The sequence below is a fragment of the Malaya genurostris genome, chromosome 2 (assembly GCF_030247185.1).
Source record: "Malaya genurostris strain Urasoe2022 chromosome 2, Malgen_1.1, whole genome shotgun sequence".
NCBI classification, from domain to species: Eukaryota; Metazoa; Arthropoda; class Insecta; order Diptera; family Culicidae; genus Malaya; species Malaya genurostris.
The window spans coordinates 325310594-325332847 of NC_080571.1; the positions used below are offsets into that span (position 1 = coordinate 325310594).

Genomic DNA, 22254 nt, shown 5'->3' on the forward strand with positions numbered 1-22254 from the left:
AATTTTTAAAATTCAATGCGATATAGAAGATGACAATCCTTTAAAGTTGGACTCAAAAATATTGCAATTTATTCGTCATATGGCCATACGAATCGGTTTTGGTTATGCTGGTTCCTGAATACCGGCTCTGGAAGTACCTTAAATTACCCTAAACTCTAAAGTGGAAATTACTTCGACATATTATGGAATGTTTAATCGATTTTTACACTTTTAGATTCAAATTCGATCCGATTTCCAGTTTCGACATTATAGAGTAATGAATGATCAAAAACTCATATTGCCACTTAAAACGACGGACATTAGAATAATGTCATGAAAACTGAAACACCGAAGAATATTCATGCAAAAAACACATGCGGATTGATAAAAAAAGGTATCATCTCACTGCTAGGTGGATTAAGCACGTTTTTTTATTATAGAGGTTTTTCACCTCTTCGGACCAGAAAAACTTTCTGACCCCATGTGCGGGGTTGGGAATCGAACCCAGGTGGGCTGCGTGAAAGGTATCGAATTACCCAACACGCTACACCCGTCCCCTGCTGTAATAATAATATTATTTTTGGTAAATCATCGTTGTGTATTACGCTTATGTCAATCGCTCATGAACAATTTACCATATTCAAAATGTTAGTTTTTATTTATAAGGACCTTTTGAATACAAACGTTCCTTTAAGTTCGTAATTCAGTTTATGTATCGACCGGCTAAGTTCAGTATGCGATTTGTGCTCTGTCACTCCTGAAAATTCCACATTGATTCAAAGAGACAGAATAAATATTTTGATGGCAATAATTGACAAGACTCGACAGAGCTACTTATCGGCTTAAATGGAATCATTTAAACAATGACATAAAATAAAATAGCTGCTGCTAAGAATTTCTTCGGTTCTATCGACACCTTTCTTGGAATTAACATCAATCTTCAAATACCAGACGTGTCAGACCCTCTGTGCTTGAAACCGATCGGCCGCCCGACGCACGCCGCACGCGCAATTCTCCTTGCCCGAGAGATATCATTTAGTTCAATTAGCGAGATTCGCATTAACGTCGCGTTTGCGCTCGCGCCCTGGATCATGCATGCCGGGAACAAACAACAGAACGGCAACAGGTAAACGTAAAACCTACTAGATGATTACCAACACCGGTTGCTACCTGCGAAATGTGATTACATTGCATGTTCGTGTTCAATGCAATTCATTGACGAGAGGTCGTCAGCTCCCGAGTATTGAGCACATATTTTAATCACTTGGCATCTCGTCCTGTCTCGTTCGGCCAGGCAGGACCTCGGCGGTGTTGGTCAATATTGCCTACGGCCTCGATTGATGCGGGCTGTAATAGTCCGCAACGATCTCGCCCTTTTATTATCGTCGTCTAGGCACTAAACAAGTAAAGAGACGAAGACCAACCGCGTGGATGCCTGTCGCAATGGGTAATTGTTAGAGGAGAAGAAAAGGAAGCTGTCCGGTCCTGTCCAGTCCTTTGAGCGATAAGCAGGCCAGCATAGCATCGGAGGCCACCATTATTGGCTTGCTCTGGCGGGTAGTCTGAACTGGTTACGCGGATTGCACACGAGGATCGCAGACTGGTTTACGGTGTGTTGAAATGCACTTCTCTCGCTATTGATGGGAAATAAGTACATTTTCTGTGCGGGGGAACGACGGTCATCGAGACCTTTTTGTCCGAATGTGTTCGATCAGGCCGAGATGAATGTTATGATTTGAAGTGTCATCATTTTTAACGGCTGGCGTTTGGACCCGACTGGTGCTGTTTATAGAAAGCAAAAAAAAAAACCAGGTGGCCTTCTGGTATTTATAAACTTATCCGGTTCTAAGATTACTCCGTTCGTCAGCCGTCTGTGGAGAACTTTCCGATTCGGGAATAAGAATGTCGCTAAATCGCTACAATTGTCACACTGCTGTTTTCGCAGATTAGCTGCCCACGCTCGGCCTGAATTGTGCTATTATGGAATGGGGTGAGATTTTGCTTTTGCTTGGTTCGAATAAATGTTCTGTTTGCTAAGAATTGAGTAGCATTATAGCAATGAGATTGTTTGAAGTGGGAATATTTCTGTTTTTGTGGTTGTGGGCATTTTGATTGTGTTCTAGAGATGTTGAATTTCTAATGGTGCTGTTAATTTTTCATATTTCGAAGTGGGTTTTGAATTACATTGATTGTGTTCCTCTGACGTCAAAATTGAAATTTGTATATCAAATAGCTTAGCTATTGTTTCAGTACAGTTCAACGCGATCGTGATTTTGAAATTGGACTCAAATAGCTGAACATTGCTGATAAAGAATATTTCTCTTAAACAATCTTATTCCAAAACTGCATTGGAACTGGAAACGCACCTATACACTAATCAATGCATTCGATCATAACAGCCTTAAGGCATATTGGGTATAGAAAATTACTCTGCAGAAGCAAAGCTATTCGAGGTGGTGACCTTTTGACCACCTTCATAATGCTGCACGGAGAGTGCCTTTGTAATTTTCTGCCTTTCGTAAGAGCTGGCTTTATGAAAGGTGCCACGATCTTCACAGCTCCCGTCACTGTACTACCGCATAGCTTTCTTTCGAAGGGAGTTTTTCAATAATTGCGTTAACTCGCATTTATCAATACCGAACACGAGGCCGAAAGCATGCATTATGTGGATTAATATCGATTATATCTAAAATCTCTTTCTTCCGAAGATCTTTGGGAGTCTTGGAATCGATGTTGGATATTCCGGGGCTCAACATTTGCTAATTGATATCCAAGTCACGTCAATGAAAAACTTTTTCTCGGCAATCTCAATCACGTTCACGTTTTGTAGCTTTTCTTACGTATATTACACCAATTGCTTACTGTTCAAAATTTGAACTAGGTGAGACTACAGAATTCGATGCGTATGTATTCTTATTTTCCATTCTGACAAGAATTAACTTAGTTTTCGTTACTATATGTGATATAATTTTATGTGTTTCCCGAAGAAGTCATTTGGGACCATACTATTTATACTTTATTAATGAACAATTTATTAGCTTTGCGACTATTTGTTGTTGTGATCTTTCTATGATCGGTGGCACTGGACTATGATAGCCATATCTGACTGGTGTATCAGGAATCACAACTAATTGGTTCAAGTGGAACGTTCCCCTAGTTATTTGGAGATTTGTGTCTTGTCGTGGCTTCTCATAATTTTCCTGATGGGAAGGGGAAGACAAAAGGAACATGAAAAGGAATTGTGAAGTGGGTGAGGTGGGAAAGCAGCATCAGCATAATGATTTTTAATACATCATAAGACTCGCCATGCGCTTTTTGCGAAAACTTCATTATCCAATCCATTATCCAGAAACATTTGAATATATTATCAGTATAAACCACATCACAAATATTTTTATTTCTGGTGCTTCGCGGAGCATGTGATTAGAGCATGTAAAGTATTTTTTTTAAATCAGACGAGAAAGATTATTTTTCTACAATTGTTTATATGGCTGGAATTATAAAATATGAGAAATTAATTAGTTTTCATTTTCATAGATTATAGTTTTCATTTTGATAGATATTATATATGATGTATCCGAGAATACCCTTTCGGCGAAATGACCCTTTCGGCAGAACGACTTTCGGCGAAATGACATTTAGCGAAACGACTTTCGGCGAAATGACCCGCTCCCGTTAAAGTCTACGTAGTCTTCTAATTTCCAAAATTCCGTTTTTCGATTAAGAAACTACTAAATTTTCAGAGCAATTTTACTTTCCTACATAAAGTATTCGTGTCCATGGTTATCGGTTCAATGCATAGGACACTGGTCTTACAATCCAGTAGTCGTATGCTCGAACCCCGACCTGGAAGGATTCGTAGTGTCAGTAGAATCGTAGCACCAGCCATTCAATGGTTCTGTACACTCTGAATCGGCTGCGAAGTCTGTTGAAACAGAAGGTCAAATTCCGGCTTTTAAAAGAAACAGAGAGCTTATTGTATTTGACGTTCTTGTACTTCACAAGCGTTGCCAATTGCTGTGCTCTTGTTAATGGATTGAACGTTTATAACACTATTCCTTTTATTAAATTGAAGCGAACACACCGCTTCGAATTCGAAATACATTTGCTCTTTAAGCAATATTTCAGCTTGTTTTACAGAAGGTCGAAAATGAAGTTGTTTGAAGTGCCTTTTTTATTCGTTAGATTTACTCGTTTCGATCGTCTTATTGTTGACAATACTTTGTTCGTAGTTTTTGCCGTCCCGGCTGTAATGATTTATGATTATAATATAATTAGAACTGATTCACGGTCAGGCGGTAAAACATTTCCAGAAATGGGAAGCAAGTCCTCACATTTCACGTACTCCTATCTGTATGACACTTTGGACAAGTTTTCTGTACAAAAAGTCTTGCAGATCGGATCATCATTGTGACTCAAGACTGTTTGATAAAAGGGCGTATATATTTCCGCATGTATTTTTTTGAAATCAATTCAAACATTTTTGAAAATATATACTCTGGAAAAAAACTTCTTCGTGAATTAAAAAAAATATAGAATTTAAAAAAACGTATTTTGTATTCAATTTGAAATTGTTAGTTAGATTAAAATTTAGATGTTAATGTGTCGAATATCTTTTGTTGTGAATACGACTTATTTACTATGAAACGCCTTTTCAAAATTTACCCTAAACAAGAAAAAATTTCAGTAGTATGAGATAATCACAAATAACTCAAAATTGAAGTTTTCTAAAATATTTGGTATGAACGAGCATTCAGGTGAAATTCAGTGCCAAAATAATACACGCAATATTTCAATAGCATGAATTGAACGAGTCATCGCAGAAATCGAAACTCACAAAACCGAATCATAGAAATATGGAATATGGTTGAGTGCAGTGGAATCACGATCTGTTTTGTTCGTTAGTAGAACAAGAACTAACCATGTATACGTATAGAACATAAGCATGTTTTTTTAAGACGGTGAAATATCTAGTTTGTGAAGTGCAAATCATGTCAGTATATAAGTGAATAATATTTTAATTTTAAATAATTCTCATGAATTTTTGAAGGAATTATATAAACTTCATATCTACGCTTAGCGAGTGGATATCAATAGTTTATATTCAAGAATTTTGCATTTTTAATTTAATCGGTTTTGTCCCCTACACAATCCCGTAATTTTTTGCTCACGTGTGTTCAGTCATATAATAGTACAGTTTCAATTATACAAGTGACACATTGAAAGGTTGCAAAATTCAAACAAACAATCAACTAGTCCATGCGATTATCGATATTTGGATGTGTGAAAAAGTATGTCAGTATTTTTTCGTATTCACGACATCCAGTTATGCCTCTGACATTACCCTCCCACTTTTTTAAGAAACGGAGAAGTCTCATTTCAATCGATGCAAGTCGATCCTGATTTTCTATTGTTTCTGGAATTGCTCATTAGAAGACCGCATGCGTCGTCGGTGTCCCGCCATTTTGAATGGGTTGTCACTAGGTAAATGTTCATGAAATGACTCAAATCCGTGTTATGTTATTTTTACCAAATTCTTTAAATTCTACAGATGCTTGTCAATTCTTAGGTGTGTATAGAAATTTGGTGTTGCAGTTTTGAAAATGACGATACGGAAAGATACTTTACTTTTTCACTTTCACTTGGGAGAAGGTGTCTAAAAGTCATTTAATGTTGTGCATTATAAAAAAAAACCTGTTTTAATCGACCTAGTGGTGTAATGATGCCATTTTTCTCATCGATTTTTGAAAGAAAGCAAGAGATTGTGTGTGAATTAACTAGTAAAACACAGAGAATGAAACAGTGCTTTGCTCGCGTAGGTCATCCTTACGAAAACGAAGTGGATTCACTATCAAAGACTGTCCCAGAAAGTATGGACGCACTTTGATTTCGCTTTAAATAATTCACAAGTGTTAGATATTCAAATTTTATTCGATATACTGATAATATTAGACTACAACAACAGAATATTATTCTCAACATTTGCTACGTAGCCATTGTAGACTAGCTGATGCACCTTCTTGCGAACGTTCCTCATTAAATTCCGTACAGACTTCTTTGCGACAAGTTTTGACACTTTTTTTCAATCTTTTTCGAACTGTTGAATGGTTTCGGCTGCCGAGACATGTTTCCTAAGATGTGCCTTCGTTAATGCCCAAAATTCCTCAATTGGTCGAAGTTGTGGGCAATTTGGTGGATTCATGTCTTTTGGGACGAAAGTGAAATTTTTGGTAGTATACCATTCTACCGTTGATTTCGAGTAGTGGCAAGAAGCAAGAACTGGCCAGAAGACAACAGGATCCTTGGGGCTTCGAATCATGGGTAGAAGTCGTTTTTGTAAACATACCTTGATGTATATTTCGCTGTTCATTGAAGCAGTGGTGATGAAGGCTTTCGAAATCTTACCGCAGCTACAAATTGCTTGCCAGACCATAGCTTTCTTACCAAATTTTTCGACATCAATCGATGTCTCGGACTGTTTTAACATTTGCCCTTCTCGCACCGTATAATATTGTGGTCCCGGCAAGGATTTGTAATCGAGTTTCACGTAGGTTTCGTCGTCCATGATTATGCAGTTCAAACTTCCAGCAAGAACAGCTACGTTTTGGTTGTTTCTGCTTCTTATAGGTTCGAAGATTCAAACGTTCAAAGCACGAAGAACATTTGACTTCGAAGTGTCCTCTTTTTTGGCCACATCCCGAACTGAAACCTCCTTCTTTTGCTCGAACGCCTTCAGTATACGTTTATCCAACTGAGGGTAAGCAGGACCTTTTTTTCGATCCGTTTCCGATTTATCCTCAAAGGATCCTGCACCATTTGTACACAAATTTTCGACGTTGTTCCGCTGAAAGTCCACGCATTTTGAAACAAACTAATAAAAACGAATAAACAACTGCACAAGTGGTTAGAGAAGAGTGTAAACAACAGGACGCAGCCATAAAACTCTACTAGTTTCTATTCAAATTTCGAAGATTTTATACAATTTTGCCATCGTACTCTGAATGACGATTTAAATGTTTGCTGTATACGAAAATCTGCAGTAATTTTTGGTAGGACCATAAGACCTTTCATTTGACCCTAAGATTGGGAATAACGGTTTTGAGTCTAGTTTACAACATTTTTTACGGTTTTTGTTTTGCCAGTTTAAGTAACTGTGTACAATATTGAACACACTTCACCCTATAACTCCGAAATTGGAAGTCGGATCCCGATGAATTTCAGGAATTCAGTATGAGACCGGAATACCTTTCATTTGAATTTATATTTGTGGAAATAGGTCTAACCATCGCTGAGAAAAGTGAATGAGATCCATTTTGGTATATATGACCACTTTTTCCGGTGCTTCCGGAAACAGAAACCGCGAACCAGGATAGCCGGAATCGGTTTGTTTAGTTGCCTACTGATAATGACTATCGATTTGTGCAGTTTTGAGTCAATCGGTTTAAGTGATGGTGTACAATATTAAACACACCGGAAGTCGGATCCGGATGAAATTCAGGAGTTCCGTATGGGACCATGACACCTTTCATTTGAATCTAAGTTTGTTAAAGTCGGTTCAGCCATCTCCGAGGAAAGCTAGTGAGAACATTTGACACATACACATACACACACACAGATATTGCTCAGATCGATGAACAAGTGATTGCATAACCTTTCTATATGAGATAGGCAAAACATGCGAATACTACATCAGAGAACTCAAAAGTGAAAATTTATAAATGTAAAATGAAGAGCATGAAGGAGGATCGAATCTACATGAATTAGGATATTTATTGAACATCACAATACTTGGATTCCGTACGACAATTTTCAAACATCGAAAATCGTGGTAAGCCCGTTTTCGTTACTCTCGTACTTCATCAATGCCCGATATCCTCAATTCTAAGAAATTACAGATCTCTAAGGTCGACAATTGATGCGTTTGAGCCGAGCCTAACGTCAGAAACGACCGGAAACTACAATACCCGACCGCTTATTGCAAGCATTGCCAAAAATTACCTGCAAATATGCAATGCAAATTCCTCTGAAATAGGAAGGGTTATCTCTCCCGCCATGCAGCCAAGATTTAGCACCTTCGGATTTCTATCCGTTCCGATCTTACTGTACAGCGGATAGTTTCTTTCGAAGTATTGGAAATGGCTTCGATTGATGGATTGACTCGAAACCAAAAAGTTTTTATTTAAGTATCATGAAGTCATGATCTCCTAAATATAGTCTTAAAACACACAGACATAAGTTGAATCATCACAATCGTTATAACTAAATAGAAATCACTCCGGGATATTATTGTTAGTGTCACTACCAACATTTGTTGCCTCAAAAACCACAAACCAGCTTTGATTTATTTATATGGGTTGATTTTCGGTGTACACTTTTCCATCGTGTGCATTACACTTTCGATGAACCACATCAGCTAATGAATGTATCTCTTGTTAAAGGAACGGTATCCAATCCAATCCATTCCACTCACCACATAGGTATTGCGTAAAACAATCCGTTAATTGCGCCTGGCAAGTACCTTCCATCTGTTTCGTTACACGAATCTAGCATAACAGTGAAATGCTATCCAATTGAACTGGAACTCATTACCGATGCCTTTATTGCATGAGTTCAATAGTGAGATGTGAATGGCTTATGCAACAGATCATCCATCTGAAGTAGCCTATCGAATTTAACGGCAACTTTCGTTTTCAATAAATTCCCAAATACTATCACCTATCGTTGAACTTATGTTGATGGTGACATCTGGTATTTGGAAACTGATTTCCAAAAATAACCAAATTAATCGAATCGAAAAAACAACACTATCCGGTTTTCGAATACCAATAAGGATCGCAGCTATGCAAAGTGCCCTCAAGAAAGAGAAATCGGTGATTAGGAAATCTCTATTACCACTACCGTTAAGATGACACAACTCGGCGGTCTTCGAACTCCGCTCGGATGGTTGCTCAGCGTCAACACCGTCCGACCATTTTCAAAACAAATCTCGCGATCGCTGATCGCTGTTTTATGCGAGCTCGAAGGAAGAGAAGGAGGAGGAGGAGGAAGGACGAAGGTACCACCACGTGTTCCTCAATGACCGCCGATGGTATCTCCTACGATGTGGCACTAGGGTAGCAGCGGGGATTTCTTTTCCCATTGGACCCTCTCCAGTTCACAAGTTCACCCCGAGATGAGATGCTGCTGCCGTTAAAGTGCCATCATCGCCGGCAGTGTTCGAAGTGATTTTTTTTCCTGTTGCTTCTACTTCGAACAACTGTTGGCGGCTGATGTGATGAGCGAGGATGACGGTTTCCTCTTATAGCGCAGTCCACCCGAAAAGCGATCCAAGAGTTCGCGTTATCGCTTCCGCGCGGTCGTGATCATCTATCATGATTGCAATAATTTTCCGTTCGTTGGTTTTCTTGCCGTCTTCGTCTGAGTTCGTTCTGTCGGTAGTTCGAGCAGTTGGTATGCTATGGAGGTAGGTTTCATGTTTGATGCTGATAGCTGAAGCCCTTGTCCTCAACGATGATGATGATGATGATGGTGATGATGGCGTCGATCGCCTGCAGTACAAAAACAAACAACTGTGGAATACTTCTGTCGGTTCCTGTTTTATATTAATGAACTTGAAGTGTAAAATTGATAACCACTGTATATGTATAACGCTGTGATAAAATATTTAGACAGCATATGATGTATGAAAAGGTTGAACAAATCATCTGCACTGTGTTACTTCAAATGTGAACAGCTCTGTATTGAATTCGTACCGTAAAAAGCAATTTGAAAAAAAAAATGTAATGGCTACCAGTTTGTAATAAACAGTTTGAATTTATTATTCTTGATAATGACTGGTTTACATTTATACTGAGCGGATTTTTTATCTTTTCCGTTTCAGGTGTATGTACTTTTATGAAGAGGATGTCCTATTTGGAATTGAAAGGCTTGCAAGCTTCGGTGCACCGAATAGTGTTTATTTTAATATTCATTATATTTTCGGAACTGTCAATATATTTTACCTAGAAGTTCAATATACCAATATTCTTTCTGATCAAAAACAAAATAAGCCGAGAACGATTCCATGTAATCCCATGTGCGGTGGGAAGATTTCAGAACCGGTAGCGTTGTAATGAGTTTCAGTTTTATAACCCCGATAACAACCCCGACTGCAGAGATTACGCAACATGTACCAGCAGATTTTGGTTCACCATCCATCAAGGCGAAGCTCGTTTTGTGGTGGAAATGGCGAGCATGAAAAATGATCGAAATGTAATCACAGGGGCAAGTAATTACCACCCCGAAGATCCCATTAACCTCTGCTACGATCGGAGCACTGTGGACCGGTAATTAATCTTTCATGGGAAAAACGACCGAAAAAAGTGAATATCTTCAGCTTTATTATGATATTTAATGTGTTTCCCCCGTAAAAAAAACGAGATAGCTTTCCCATGTGAATGAAATCAACGTTCAAGCATTTAGAGTGATCCAGTATGTGATGATGGCCAGTTGATTATGTAACGCCACCGGTCCCTTATGCCTATCTAGATGTCCGCGTTTTCCATCATTGCCGACTTTTGTTTTGCTTCTCTGCCCTGTAATCTTTTCGTTGCCAATTATTGTTGCCCGACTGGATCAGCGGTTATGAAGATATACTCTCTTGGCAGATTTCTGTATTATAGTGCTTGATGAAAATGCCTGTCCCATTTCACTCTGTTGTGTAACGAAAGTGGGAAAACCAGTACAGTCTGAGGATAAAAATATATGAAACTATAATTTATTTTGAGTCCTATTAAAATCGATGCACGATCACAGGAATATGACCGTATTTCCGAACTAGTATCGTTGGTTTGGACTGATGTAATTGAATCAAATATATTTAGGTTCAATTTTTACAACAAAATTCACTTTCACTTCTTTATGTGGAAAAAGTTTAGTCGCCATACGCGTAGTTTCAAAAAGTTGAGCAAAATGGAAGACGAGAAAATCAAAAATATCGTGATCGGTGACATATCGTGAGAATTTTGAAAGTTGTCTTCGTTATTGTTAAGTAATCCCGTGATCGGCGAGTGTATGATCAATGTCCATGGGAAACAAGCCGCTGGTTAAGGGCTTCCATTGGCTGAAATAAGTGTTCGGAAGTTCTATAGAACAGTGGACGACAGAAGCTTAGCAAGAAGAATGCAGTTTTTTTATTCACCACTGAATTTATCGAGAAACTGATGATCTGGCGAAAAAATTGTAGATAGGATGATCGCAGCTTTTCGTTATCAATAAATCGAGTTGGATCGATGCTGTAACTACCATCTTGCTGAAGTAATGTTATATATTATTATTTCTAGACTTTTCCAGAAGATAGAAGGCGTAGATTTCTAAAGTAGAATAAATATATACTCAGGTGTTTTTCCTTCGACAACCGATGAACATTGCAGTAAAGAAAATGGAATTGGCCGACGGGGAAAAGAGAAGTAGCGGTAGTTAAAAGATGCTTCATGTTTGAGGAGTATTGAGTGCACAAGTCATGTTTTGGGCGAGCCGATTCTGCTGATGAAAAATCCTGCCAAAAGATGTCGGCCGTGCTGACTCCGTTAAAAAAACACGAACGTGAGCGCACATCGGAAGAGTGTTTGCTAATGCAGATGCCGAATCTAGTGGACTTTTTTCGTCGTTCGGTAACTGATGATAAAACCAGCATTCAGCCAGTGAGCAGTTCGTTCGGTTCGAAGCCGGTATGAGTGCTCCGATGCGGTCTCACTGTGCTATACGAATAGAATGTAGCCAACTTGAGTTTCGGTAGTAAATGCTACAAGTGAATCACGATCTTGTCAAAAGAAGAGACTTTACTACGTTATACGCTTTGAACATATTACAAATAGTTATAAACAATATGAATAAAATATTTAAAAGTAACAGACTTGGAATTGAAACACTGATGAAGGTTGCAAATAGTTAAGATTATTAAATACATTGCGATTAAATTGGCAATTAACTACTTAGCCATCATAGACTAGCTGGCGCACCTTCTTGCGAACGTTCATCATTGAATTCCGTACAGACTTCTTGGCGACAAGATTTGACACTTTTTTCTAATCTTTTTCGGCTGCCGAGACATGTTTCCTAAGATGTGCCTTCGTTAATGCCCAAAACTCCTCAATTGGTCGAAGTTGTGGGCAATTTGGTGGATTCGTGTCTTTTGGGACGAAAGTGACATTATTAGTAATATACCGTTGATTTCGAGTAGTGGCAAGAAGCAAGATCTGGCCAGAAGACAACAGGATCCTTATGGCTTAGAATCGTTTTTGGAAACATTCCTTGATGTATATTTTGTTGTTCATTGAAGCAGTGATGAAGGGTTTCGAAATCTTACCGCAGCTACAAATTGCTTGTCAGACCATAGCTTTCTTATCAAATTTTTGACTTCAATCGATGCCTCGAACTGGTTTAACACTTGCCCTTCTCGCACCGTATAGTATTGTGGTCCCGGCAAGGATTTGTAATCGAGTTTCACGTAGGTTTCGTCGTCCATGATTATGCAGTTCAAATTTCCAGCAAGAATCGTATTGTACAGCTTACGAAATCTCGGCCTGATCGATGTTTCATGTTTCGGACTACATTTTGGTTGTTTCTGATTCTTATAGGTTCGAGGATTCAAACATTTTTTAGCACGAAGAACATTTGACTTCGAAGTGCCCACTTTTTTGGCCACATCCCGAACTGAAACCTCCTTATTTTGCTCGAACGCCTTCAGTATACGTTTATCCAACTAAGAGTTAGCAGGACCTTTTTTTCGACCCGTTTTCGGTTTATCCTCAAAGGTGTTATCCTCATCGAACTTCCTGATTGCATTTCGCACGGCTTTTTCACTTACTCGTTCCATTTTTGCTATCTTTCTCAGTGACAGTCCGCGTTCAGTGCACCATCTGTACACAATTCAATTTTTCGACGTTGTTCTGCTGAAAGTTCACGTATTTCGAAACAAACTAATGAAAACGAATAAGCAACTGCACAAGTGGTTAGAGAACAGTGTAAACAGCAGGACGCAGCCATAAAAATTGACAGATTCTGAACCATTGCGAAATGGCAGCGGTTTTTAGTTGCGTTCATACTTTCTGGGACAGTGTTTAGAGTCTTTATTGAAGACTAATTGATTGTTTCGCTAGATAAAATGAACGTTTTGATTTACGATTTATTAATGTTTTAGTTGGCTTGACTTAAAGTCGCAATAACTATGTTCAGTTTTTGCAATGACTGGGTGGAAACATAAATTGGAGAAGCCAAATGAATGAAAAATTTACAGAAAAGATGATGTTTTGGAAAAAAGATACGCTCAGAGACAGGACTCAAAACCTGCGTTCTTATGCATTCCGTTCATACGCGCTACCATTTCGCCACGACGATTGACGATTGACGTCAAACTGAATCGACTCAGCGTCACGTTCGTCCGTTACATAAAAGCGCGTTTGCAAAGTGAACTCATAGATCGAAATAAGTGTTGGTTCAGGAGATATTTAAGATGTCTTGCTTAACCCTGTGTCCGGACTAGCCCCCGTTTCCCATACATGAAATTACCCAAAACCACTCACCCATGTTTTCACGTGATGTGATGTGATGTGAAGTGAAGCCACCATCAGTTCAAGGACTTGCCAGTGGATGCGGGTAGATTTACAGTAGCCCCGATATAACTCATCCATTCACCTTCTTACTAGAGTGCCTATAACCAGAGTGACGACATCTCATCCGTAATTTTGGCAACAATTCCAAACATTTCATTAGCTTTACATTGAATTGACAGGTCGTTTGCTCGTTTGGAACTGGGAGCTGTCATTCCAAACGAACAGCTGTCGCCACTCTGATTATAGTCACTCTACTTTTTACTATAGCTGTTACCGAAAAGCGAACAAAAAGGGTTGGGCGGATATGTAAGTAGAGTCACTTACTCGTATTCCGCGGGAATATAAGATGCTCTTCCAACCATAATATCCAGTGCATGGATGAAGCATATCACTATACATGCTTGAACCCACCTGATGGTTTGTTTGAGAAGGGCGCGTCAGACTTATTCCAAACCTTCAGAAGGAAACAAGTTTCCTTCAAGTGACTTGGGCTGGCTATCCACAATCCCTCGTCCAGTCATCAATTCGTCCGATGCCCTAATGCTCCCTCTCCTTTACGCCCCGTGCAAAATGTTTTATATTCATAAATACATAGAAACATAGTGTAATATAACATAAAATGATATAATAGATTACAAAATAATATAATATAACACTATGTTCACACTATGAGTTAAAACAAGTTTTAACTCTGATTTCATGTTTTAAGCGAAATAACATGTTTTACTTTTGCGTTATTTCATATTCAGAAACGTCACATGTTTTCCCGAAATAACATGATATAATTGTCAGTAAAGCACAACCCTGCTAGCATTTTCCTTCACATTTCGACTAGAGTGCCTATAACCAGAGTGACGACATCTCAACCGTAATTTTGGCAACAATTCAAAACATTAAATTAGCTTTACATTGAATTGACAGGTCGTTTGCTCGTTTGGAACTGGGAGCTGTCATTCCAAACGAACAGCTGTCGCCACTCTGATTATAGTCACTCTAATTTCGACTATGTCAATTGACAAGCTGTTCAACAACAGCAGTTTTCCATCCAAGTAGCCATGTAATCACAATAAAACAAAACTGGAAACTGGTACCAACGTTGCCAGGTATACCGATTTCTCAGTATTTATACAGATTTTTGCCGTCTATACCGCAATACAGATAACTCACGAATCATACAGATAAGTACCGATTTTGGTTTTTAGCTTGAATAGACATGAGAAAAGGTTGTCGTGGGACCTTTTTTTGCTCACCTCTTGGTGACATTTTCTACTACTTATGTAGAAGAGACTCTGATACCGATATGGTACAGATAGATTTTTGCGCCGAATACAGATTTTTGGAAAAACGACCTGGCAACGCAGACTGGTACAACCCCTTTTGTTTTTAAATTAAAAGATGACTTTTTTGATCATTTGCTGCTCAAAAATATTCGAAACGTTGGCAATAAGCGTGAAACGAAAATATCCTTTATAGCTAGGAGAAGTACCTGACTTATCTCTTAATTTTCGGATGTTGTCAAAATACTTTTCTTTCCTACCTGCGATGTAGGCATTTTTGCAGTTTGTTTATAAACAAACTCAATACCAAGTAATATATCATGAGTATAACATAATCTCAGTGTGAACAGTGCGGTTTTAACTTTATATTACTATCGTGAAAACATGTTATTTTCTGCATGTGTGAACATAGTATAACATAATATAATATAATATATTTTAATTATATATAATATAATACAATGTTATATAATATAATATACTATATTATAAAACAATATATAGAATAACAGTTAATGTAGAGTGTCAGTTATGCTCTTCTATTTTCGCAATACTGCAGGAAGTAGAATATTTCTCTTCTAATAACAATAATAATACATACATCTATAAAAATAATATATGTTATTATTATTGATGACAAATTAATAACAATAACAATAAATATAATAATGAAAATAATAATAAAAAACAATATAATATAGTACAATGAAATATATAATAAATAATAGAATGAATAAAATGATATGTTGCGATATGCTATGATATTATATTACTTGAATTTATATGTCATTTCTCATCCTCTCATTCTGCCATCAACGCATTCCCTCGATCAATTGTCACCACAGACACACGTGTAGACATGAAACAGGAACCAGTGAGGATCAAGCTCACCTTGTGACGACCTTGATAGTTAGTTAAAAGATTACTTTAAAAATGATAACTTATAAGGAAAACAAATTTATATTTTGCGCAGAGGTACGTAGTACTACTCATAATGAACCCTATAATATAATATAATATAACATAATACAACATAATGCAATACAATATAACATAACATAATAGAATACAATATAATATGCAATGCAATGCAGTATAATACCATACAACATAGTATATCACAACATGAAATAGTGTAAGACGATAATATATGAAACAATATGCTATGATACAATATAACAGTTAATGTCGCAGTGTAAGTTACGCTCTTCTAATAATAATAATAATAATAATAACAATAATAATAATAATAATAATAATAATAATAATAATAGATGATGTAACAAACAACAGAACTACATGTTGCAACACACTATGATAAACATTGCACTTTAGGATGGGCTTCAACCTACAAGCCCTTTCGCACCCTCTCATTCTGCTACTAACGCAGAAGGCGATAGCACCCAGTCGACGCCGTTCTATTGACCAAATGTCATCATAGACGCTCGGGGAGGCACGAGATAGGGACTTGTGAGGACTTAGTTATCTCACCATTTGACGACCCCACTCACCCATGTTTTCACGTATATAAAAATTCGACCTGATATGAACAGCTCTGTTGATTCGAATGTCAAAGTGCAAGTGTTTGGTTATATTTTGCTATATCTGTTTCATATTCTCTTTATCTGAACCTGATAAACTACCTGCACGCTACATTGATGAAAAAGCTTTGCGTACGGCAAACCGGCTCTCATCCATTCGAGAAAGCTTCTTACGCGTGATGGCGGTTTTATCATCATTAGATGAAATCATAACAAGAATCAAGATGAATCTTGAATGTGAGCAAGATGTGCTACACAGTTCGTACAATCTCCTCTCAGAGCCTATTGAGGAGTGAAAACCGTGCTGTTTTTCTATTTCGCTCTGCGGTGCTCAATGAATTGAACACTTTCCGTTCCCCGGTGAAAACATTTCGGTTCGCTGAATCATCCGCATCCAGTGCGCATTTCCCGATCTGTTCTTCGGTTCCATCCGTTCCTCCCCCGCTTCGTAAGTTCCTCAGGGTTGTGAAGAAGAAACGCAAAATACCGAAACCAAAAACCTGATCTCGACCATCCGACGACCACTTCAGTAAGGCCGAGGAGGGCCTGGTGCCTGCGAAGTCTTCCGTTGCCAGTTCGTGTAGGGGACACACGGAGACCGGGACCTCGCTGTGGTTGGCTGCGACGCGAAACGAATGTGGTGGATCTTGTTGTATGGTATGTCGTGGCGAACGAGGTGGGCCAAGATCTGGTTTTCGATGAACGCCAGGAGGGGGGTGTGCCGTGAGATCACCGGTGGCAGCCAGGATGCGGCGGGAGGCAAACGGAATCCGATACTGATAAAAGGCCGAAGAGCAAAAACAAGCACAACGCGCAGAAATTTCTCATGTGGAGCCCAATACCTATGTGTGGCAGGATAGTGCGGTTATGCTGCCAAGATTTTATGTATGCGAATGGCGATTTTGCGCAGCCGCCGCCGTTGCCGCGTCAGTCGCTTTTGGACAGTTACGAGTGGTCGTGAAACGTGCTTTCTTAGGCAATGTTGTGTTGTTTTTTTTTTCTCTGCTCGCCCAACCCTGCACCCTGCACCTCCGCAGATATCGCCTAAGGATTTCTCGAAAAAGAACCACACACGTTGGTTGGTTTTCTTGATGAATGTGTTTTAAAATTAAGTGGAATATTTATAAAATCGGAAATAAAACGTCTTCATCTAGCTACCGTTATGCGGAGAATACTACGAAATCAAGACGGAAAAGAGCAATCATCACCCTAGCGCCTTGTTAACGTAGCGAAATTGAAAGTAATTCAGTAGCAGCACGACGCATTAAAGTTGAATCAAACGTGGCCCAGCTGGCCGGCACGCTTAATCCGAACCCCATGCGGTGATCGGATTATTTGAACAACGCCATAAACACCGCATCCGCAAAAGCAACAAACACTAAATTGCGTTCGAACCAATAAAACAACACCAACTAATACGTGTTAAATCAACTTAACGAGCGACTTTGCGCACGTCATTGAAGATGAATCAGAGGCTAATTGAAGAGGTCTAATGGCAGGCGCTCAGCTTATTCAGCCCGGCGCCACGAGGATTGATTTTTTCAACTAGTTTTGAGCGATTGAAACATACACCGAAATGCAATCTCAAACTCGAGTGGAGTGAAATTGAACCATCCGACGAATCGAAAATAAACGGTAATATCGCTAAATAAGCGCTATTCATTGCCAAATCGGAGTGGTGCAATTTGAAGTGATGGTTTCCGATCAACGCTGCGGAGGATGGGATATCATGGCTTGATATGCGTGAGGATGTTATATACTAAGTGCTGACTTTCAGTTTGAGGTCATCGCTTCCGATGTTCAGATTATCGGTGGTGAATTGATGTGTACGCAAGAACTGTTCCACAGTTTTCAATGAAAACGAATTGTGCAACTAAAATGTAAAATCCTGCGATTAATTCTTCTCAAGAGTTAAAACCTTTGATAAAAGCTTAACGTCGAACAAGTTTTGAATCACAAGTGGTAGCATATGGTAATTCCTAGGTCAACCCTTAGCACTACATTTTAGAGTGAATTTTGATGTCCTCTTTGATGTTATTCAGTCAACTCTGATAAAGACTGTCCCAAAAAGTATGGACGCACTTTGATTTCGCTGTAAATAATTCACATTGGTAGATATTCAAATTTTATTCAATATACTGACAATATTAGACTACAACAACAGAATATTATTCTCAACATTTGCTACTTAGCCATTGTAGACTAGCTGGCGTACCTTCTTGCGAACGTTCCTCATTAAATTCCGTACATACTTCTTGGCGACAAGTTTTGACACTTTTTTTCCAATCTTTTTCGAACTGTTGAACGGTTTGGGCTGCCGAGACATGCTTCCTAAGATGTGCCTTCGTTAATGCCCAAATTTCCTCAATTGGTCGAAGTTGTGGGCAATTTGGTGGATTCATATCTTTTGGGACGAAAGTGACATTTTTGGTAGTATACCATTCTACCGTTGATTTCGAGTAGTGGCAAGAAGCAAAATCTGGCCAGAAGACAACAGGATCCTTCTGGCTTCGAATCATGGGTAGAAGTCGTTTTTGTAAACATTCCTTGATGTATATTTCGCTGTTCATTGAGGCAGTGGTGACAGTGGTTTCGAAATCTTACCGCAGCTACAAATTGCTTGCCAGCTTTCTTACCAAATTTTTCGACTTCAATCGATGTCTCGGACTGGTTTAACACTTGCCCTTCTCGCATCGTATAATATTGTGGTCCCGGTAAGGATTTGTAATCGAGTTTCACGTAGGTTTCGTCGTCCATGATTATGCAGTTCAAATTTCCAGCAAGAATCGTATTGTACAGCTTTCGAACCCTCGGCCTGATCGATGCTTCTTGTTTCGGACTATGTTTTGGTTGTTTCTGATTCTTATAGGTTCGAAGATTCAAACGTTCTTTAGCACGAAGAACATTCGACTTCGAAGTGCCCACTTTTTTGGCCACATCCCGAACTGAAACCTCCTTCTTTTGCTCGAACGCCTTCAGTATACGTTTATCCAACTGAGGGTTAGCAGGACATTTTTTTCGACCCATTTTGGATTATCCTCAAAGGTGTTATCCTCACCGAACTTCCTGATTGCATTTCGCACGGCTTTTTTACTTACTCCTTCCATTTTTGCTATCTTTCTCAGTGACAGTCCGCGTTCTGTGCACTATTTGTACACATTTTTTCGACGTTGTTCTGCTGAAAGTCTATGCATTTCGAAACAAACTAATGAAAACGAATAAACAACTGCACAAGTGGTTAGAGAAGAGTGTAAACAACAGGACGTAGCCATAAAAATTGACAGATTCTGAACCATTGCGAAATGGCAGCGGTTTTTGGTTGCGTCCATATTTTCTGGGAACAGAACAATTATGTCGCTTGAGGAATGGCAATATAAATTTGACCAAAATCTTCTGCGTATTAATTTCCCCGTTGATATTCTCGGTCGTGATATACATGTCGCTCTTCTAGCCCCAGGAACAGAAGGCTTGCCACATCAGATATATACTCTGTCACATCCGTCTTTCAGTTACAATTCAGTATTCCTATTCAGAAGTCTGCAGGGCTCAAAAAAATTGGCACTGGAAAAAAGTCCAACGAACTTGGAATAACACGAAAAAATACAATGAATCAAATCCACGGTTTTATTTTTTTTTCCTGTCGTGTTCCTTTTTTAAACCTGATAATATCAGCACCATTTGGTGTTAATTTTGTTAGTACCTAGAATAAGTTACAGTTAAAGCAGTGCACAGTTGCGAAAAATGAATCAAAAACGCAACTTTACTCAATAATTTAATTGAAATCTATGTAAATATTCTCGAAGTAGACTTCTCTTATGCAAAAATTACCCTAGAATCGATTAATAATAATTAGAATAGCCGCTAAATTCACGATCATGCCTGTTTTGCTCCAATTTCTCTTTTTCTGACCATACTTAAAAAAACTGACTGTAAAAATATGGATTCGACTAATCACAAGATACTTTTGAAATTTTCATAAATTCTATAAATGGATTGCTATTAATCAGAACGACCGGAAATAACAATATTCTCAATATGTTTACGTTTCGTCTTTGACTCATCAGTGCATAGCAGTTCAAAGTGAACTGCTTTATGCCAAATTCGGCAGTTCAATTTGAACCGCTAAGCAGACGTAAAGTTTCTGCTTTTGATTTGCAACGAAGTGCAATGCCTTTACTGACGTGCTGAACGAAAGAGCGTTTTCGACTTGAACTGCTATGCACTGATGAGTTAAAGACGAAACGTAAACATATTGAGAACGGTTATGTGCCCTAGCACAAAATTAGACTAACCCCTGAATGAACAATATTCTGTTTAACCTCAAATCTTCTTCTTCCATGAATTTACAGAAAAAAAAACTTGCACTGATCGGTGTTTGGGCCAATTATAGTACACTAAAACAGTTCTATGTTACGCATATAACCCCACAAATTAATTAAAACGTTAACAGAAATATGGAATAAGTAGTTTCCAAGATCGCACGAATCGTACTACATCGCTTTACCCCAATTTTCTCTCGTTACAAATCCTTGCCGGGACCACAATATTATACGGTGCAAGAAGGGCAAGTGTTAAACCAGTCCGAGACATCGATTGAAGTCGAAAAATTTGGTAAGAAAGCTATGGTCTGGCAAGCAATTTAAAGCTGCGGTAAGATTTCGAAACCCTTCATCACCACTGCTTCAATGAACAGCGAAATATACATCAAGGAATGTTTACAAAAACGACTTCTACCCATGATTCGAAGCCACAAGGATCCTGTTGTCTTCTGGCTATATCTTGCTTCTTGCCACTACTCGAAATTAACGGTAGAATGGTATACTACCAAAAATGTCACTTTCGTCCTAAAAGACATGAATCCACCAAATTGCCCACAACTTCGACCAGTTGAGGAATTTTGGGCATTAACGAAGGCACACCTTAGGAAACTTGTCTCGGCAGCCGAAACCATTCAACAGTTCGAAAAAGATTGGAAAAAAGTGTCAAAACTACGGAGTTTAATGAGGAACATTCGCAAGAAGGTGCGCCAGCTAGTTTGCAATAGCTAAGTAGCAAATGTTGAGAATAATATTCTGTTGTTGTAGTCTAATATTATCAGTATATCGAATAAAGTTTGAATATCTAACACTTGTGAATTATTTACAGTGAAATCAAAGTGCATCCATACTTTCTGGGACAGTCTTTACAACTATTATTTAATTGATTGATATTTATAATGTTAATTTTGTCAGAATCATAAAGAAATGCACAAATAAGCGTATGTTTGGTTCAATATCGAGATTATTATCATTATTTGTAGCCTTGTACCACAGAAATTATGTCGTTTAAAAAAACCGTTATGTGCCAATTCTGGTCGCAAGTATTGTAATACTGAGGCATGAAACAATAATATTTTGGATTCAAGTTCTCCAAATTCATGATTTTAATATGAATGGATTCAAATCTAAATATAGGTTGTTGGAAACGTTTCAACCAAACTCGTCCATCAACCGAAAATTTGACTCATTTCACTAAACTCCGAAGAAATCTACCTGAGTGCGGTTATGCAACCGCATACGAAAAGTATCGGTTTTTTATTCAAAATCCCCTACCCGGCTCACCTCTCATAACGCCGCTCGTCCCGCGTACTGATGCTGCATGCAAAGGCGAGTGAATGGTCCAAAGCGCGCGAAATCAAGTTTTCTTTCTGTTTCTTGACTTTCCTTCTGCTCTCCCCCATGTGGGTTCGCTGGATTCCATTAGGGCAAACCTTCTCCATCACAGTTCAAGTATGAACCCAGCGAGCCGACAGGCGAGAAAAGCTTTCGTTAAGTTCGAACTGTAACAAGTATGTTTTTTCTCAAAGTTGTTTCACATATTTTTTTC

At 38.5% G+C, this 22254-nt stretch overlaps 1 protein-coding gene across 1 annotated transcript in view; it reads left to right on the top strand.

Annotated features, from left to right (window-relative positions):
- Positions 1-22254, top strand: part of LOC131431418 (coiled-coil domain-containing protein 85C) — a 113172-nt gene that overhangs the window by 36751 nt on the left and 54167 nt on the right. The gene's annotated exons all lie outside the window — the stretch shown is intronic.